Source organism: Triticum aestivum, chromosome 3A (genome assembly GCF_018294505.1).
Source record: "Triticum aestivum cultivar Chinese Spring chromosome 3A, IWGSC CS RefSeq v2.1, whole genome shotgun sequence".
In the NCBI taxonomy this organism is placed as follows: Eukaryota; Viridiplantae; Streptophyta; class Magnoliopsida; order Poales; family Poaceae; genus Triticum; species Triticum aestivum.
In genome coordinates, this window is record NC_057800.1 from 273,904,714 (window position 1) to 273,909,569 (window position 4,856).

The 4,856-nt window shown below is 41.7% G+C and overlaps 1 pseudogene; it reads left to right on the forward strand.

The window, feature by feature from the left end:
* The first annotated feature begins 223 nt into the window (after positions 1-223).
* Positions 224-2,113, forward strand: LOC123056902 (probable receptor-like protein kinase At5g18500; annotated as a pseudogene).
* The last annotated feature ends 2,743 nt before the right edge of the window (positions 2,114-4,856 follow it).

Below are 4,856 nucleotides of genomic sequence, written 5' to 3' on the forward strand. Positions count from 1 at the left end.
CTTATATATTCCATAAAAGATCTCCGTGAAGTTTCAGCTCATTTGGAGATGTGTAGAATAGGTGGCCTGACGTAGCTTTTTCAGGTCTAGAATTCCAGCTGCCGGTATTCTCCCTCTTTGTGTGAACCTTGCATATTATGAGAGGAAAGGCATTAGAATTACTCCAAAAAGCATTATTATGCATAAAACATCATAAATAACAGTAGGAAAACATGATGCAAAAATGGACGTATCATCTGCAAATATCCAAGTCACCCAAATCCCTGCCATTTCCAAGGAAATCAAGGAAGTGAGGGTGGAGCAAGTCCCAACAAGTGACTTTGGGGCGCATGATGGGGTCTTGCTAATGATCCAAGACAAGCCTAGTGACCGGGAATAGGACAAGGTCATGTTCCATTTGGGTGTAAGAAAATCGAGACAATGGGACAAGAGCCACTCAGGGTCATTCTGTTACATGGACAAGGATGTAGGCTTTCAATCAGTTGAAGAAGGAGGGTCAGGAACTTTTCGACAAGCTTCAACTCATGAGATAACCTCCCCTTCACCTTTGGTTGGCTTGCCAGAGTTCTCCTACCTTGGATGGGGTCATTGGTTTACTTTGAGGGATTTGGAACTTGCCACTAACTGTTTTTGCAAGATAACATTATTGGTGAGGGTGGATATGGTGTAGTTTATCACGGCGAGATCGTCAATGGAACTGTTGTTGCTGTCAAAAAGCTTCTCAATAACCTGTAAGACTTTCCTTATCACAATTTTACATTGCCCATATATGTTCCTTCATAATAGAACATCCTGCTTTATATTGAACCAAATGATGTTTTTCATCTTGCATAGGGCAAGCTGAGAAGGAATTCAGAGTAGAAGTTGAAGCTATTGGTCATGTTCGCCACAAGAACTTAGTCCGTATTCTTAGTTACTACGTGGAGGGTACTCAGAGGAACTTGTACCATCTTTCACTGTCATATTCATGTTATACCTATGTTATCATTGATTACATATCACATTCATAAAAGAAAAAGTTGGTTACATATCCTTGATACATGTATTACCAAGCACATGATCGTATGGAATTTTGTTGCATCATTCCTTACTTCAAGTGACCTTTTCAAGATACTTGTCTATGAATATAGAGTAATGGGAACCTAGAGCAATGGCTTCATGGAGCTATGAGTCATCGGGGCTCCCTTACATGGGAGGCCCACATCAAGATTCTTCTAGGGACAGCTAAAGCGTGAGTTCTCCCTAGAATGCCCTTTATTTCTACTAATGCCGTGTCATCTATTCTTTATCTTGCCAATTGGATAATGCAATCATAAAGGTCCCAAAATTGCATCATATTTCTACCTGGAACTAATTCCACATTAAATAATAATTGCTCTATAACATATTGTCATTCACGATGGAAGTGAGGCTTAAGCTGAACGAATTCCTAATACCATGTCTATCCTATGTAACACTTCAATTCAATACTTTCATTCAATTAATTGCAGGCTTGCTTACTTGCATGAGGCAATTGAATTGAAAGTCGCACCATGGTATCAAATCTAGCACTATTTTGCTTCATGATGATTTTGGCACAAAAATATCAGAGTTTGGTTTAGCAAGCTTCTTGGTGCCGGCAAGAGTCATGTAACTACTCGGGTTATGGAAACCTTTGGGTATGTTGGGCAACTAATGAGCTACAGTACAGTTACACTATGTTAGTGGTGGTTAATAATGTGTTGCATTTACTCATTGCAGTTATGTGGCACCAGAATATGCAAACATTGGACTATGAATGATAAAAGTGACATTTACAACTTTGCAGTTTTTATTCTAGAGGCAATTACAAGGAGGGATCCTGTTGACTATGGTCGCTCGACAAATGAGGTATTTGCGAGTTGTAAAAACTGTTTGTTAGATGCATTCTGCTTGTTTGTAATACCATCAAGTGGCAAGACATGATTAGGACGATTACATTAGGATGCTTCTTATCTCAAGTTGAATCCTACTCAAAGTTTAATTTGTGTCTAATAGGACATGGAATGCTCAGAGATGACTTCAAAAATATTATGTACATGCAGTTGTGTTCTGTGTCATTTTAACTTCCTATGTTAAGATTAGTCAACAGTAGAGTGGTTGCACTAGTATTGTTCTGGTCTTTTCATTGACATAATGTAATCTGCCGTTGCTTTAAATTAAATAATTGGCAACAGGGCATTAGAGCCCTGAGCTTTGTTATTTGCATAGATGGCATCTGAATGTAATCTGCCGCTGCTTTAAATTAAATAATTGGCAACAGGGCCTTAAAGCTCCTAGCTTTGTTATTTCCATAGCTAGCATCTGAACTTGAGCATTTTCTAACTAAGGAATGTGACATTCCAACCAAAATTGTGCCTGAGTAGGAAAACCTAGGCATTGATAGAGGTACTTACGCAAAACCTCCACATTTGGGGCTAGGGTAATTACACAATTGGGAAAATCACAAATAACCACCAGTTTTGAGGCATATGAGTAACAAATAGCGGGTTGCCACTGTGCTGGGATGGGCCTCCTGTGCTTGGAAAAAGGTTGCCACTATGCACACGGCCATGCTCCCATGCCATCCTCAACAGCGGGAGGGCCACGGCTATGGCGATCTTCATTCTCTGTATCACCATAGCAGGACAGTAGCACTGCCACACCAAGCCCGAGACCGTGTCGACCACTGCATGGTCGTGGCGAGACGGTGATGGCGGCCATGTATCATTGGGTCCCGGTTGGTTTGGGTCTGGGTGTTGCGTGTCGCTCGGCATCAATCTCACCATCTGGTTCGCTGGTGCTGCAGACCTTGATGGTCGTGTCATGTGAAGTAGCAACATCATCGCCAATAGGCCAATTAAAAAAAGAAGCGCCAATAGGCTGCCCGTAAGTAGTTCCATGACTCCGGCATCCTTGTCGTGCCCGCCGTGTCTGGAAGCGAGTTGTAGTAGAGATTTGACTCCAGATTGGTGGTTTTGGGTGTGTTTTGGAGAGAGAATGGGTGGCCGGGGAGAGCAGAGGAGCTTGGATACTATTGGCTTGAAAATACCAGCCAAAACTATACTAACTAATGAGGAAGCAAATTGGTATGGATATGATAGTTCCATTTCCACTATCATTTTCGTGTCCATTAATTGGATACAAGTACAAGTTCCAACATTACTAAGTATAAATAAGAATAGGATATTGTTGGAACATCTGTTATGATTCAAATGTCTACTTTTTTAGAAAAGGAGGATTACCCCCGGTCTCTGCATCAGAGTGATGCATGCAACCCCTTTATTAAGCCAAGTGACCGAAGTGTCTGTGATCCAGAACAAGCTCACATAGAGCCGGAAAAAGGTATAAAAGGCCACAACCGGTGAAAGAATAAGATGAATAAAAACCTATCCCATTACTGGACCGCCATCCAAACAGGTTGTAGATATCCCAAGCTACCATCTCCCATCGGGAAGACCCAGTAACCAAAGGCTCCATGGCTTCCACAGGAGTGAGTAACGGCTACATATGGATCCAAGCAGTGGCCCTGTAGATAACCTGCAAAAAAATTATATGAGTTTGTCTGTTAAAAACCATGTCATTTCTACAGTTCCATATAGCTGAAAATAAAGCACATAATCCTATCTGAATATGCCTCGCAATATTTGTCTCTACTCCATTTAGCCATGTCCCAAATAATGTGTGAATACTGAAGGAAATATGGCCTAGAGGCAATAATAAAGTTGTTATTTTATATTTCCTTATTCATGATAAAGGTATATTATTCATGCTAGAATTGTATTGATCGGAAACCTAAATACATGTGTGAATACATAAACAAACACCGTGTCCCTAGTGAGCCTCTACTTGACTAGCTCATTGATCAGAGACGTTTAAGGTTTCCTAACCATCGACATAAATTGTCATTTGATAACGGGATCACATCATTAGGAGAATGATCTGATGGACAAGACCTATCCATTAGCTTAGCATAATGATCGTTTAGTTTTGTTGCTATTGCTTTCTTCATGTCAAATACATATTCCTTCGACTATGAGATTATGCAACTCCCGGATACGGGAGGAATGCCTTGTGTGCTAACAAATGTCATAACATAACTGGGTGATCATAAAGATGCTCTACGGGTATCTTCGAAGGTGTTTGTTGGGTTGGCATAGATCGGGATTAGGATTTGTCACCCCGAGTATCGGAGAGGTATCTCTGGGCCATCTTGGTAATACACATCATAAGCTTGTAAGCAAAAGACTAAGGAGTTAGTCACGAGGTGATGTATTATGGAACAAGTAAAGAGACTTGCTGGTAACGAGATTGAACTAGGTATGAAGATACCGACGATCAAATCTTAGGCAAGTAACATACCAATAGACAAAGGGAATTATGTATGATGTCATAAGGTTAGACCGATAAAGATCTTTGTAAAATATGTCGGAGCCACTATAGGCATCTAGGTTCCTCTATTGGTTATTGACCATAGAGGTGTCTCGGTCATGTCTACATAGTTCTCGAACCCGTAGTGTCCGCACGCTTAACGGTCGTTGACGATATAGTACTATATGAGTTATGTATGTTGGTGACCGAATGTTGTTCGGAGTCCTGGATGAGATCACGGACAGGACGGGGAGCTCCAGAATAGTCCAGAGCTACAGATTGATATATAGGATGATATGGTTCAGCCAAGGCATAAAGCCCATGGGGCTTTAGGTCGGTGCAAAAGGAGTTTTGCGGAGGCCAAGGGGCCAAATGACGGAGACCCTGGCGTCTGGCCATGGGCCAGACGCCGAGGCCCATGGCGTCTGGGCCAGACACCAAGGACTGTGGCGTCTGGTCCTGGAAGTCCAAGAAGGACTCTTCCTTGC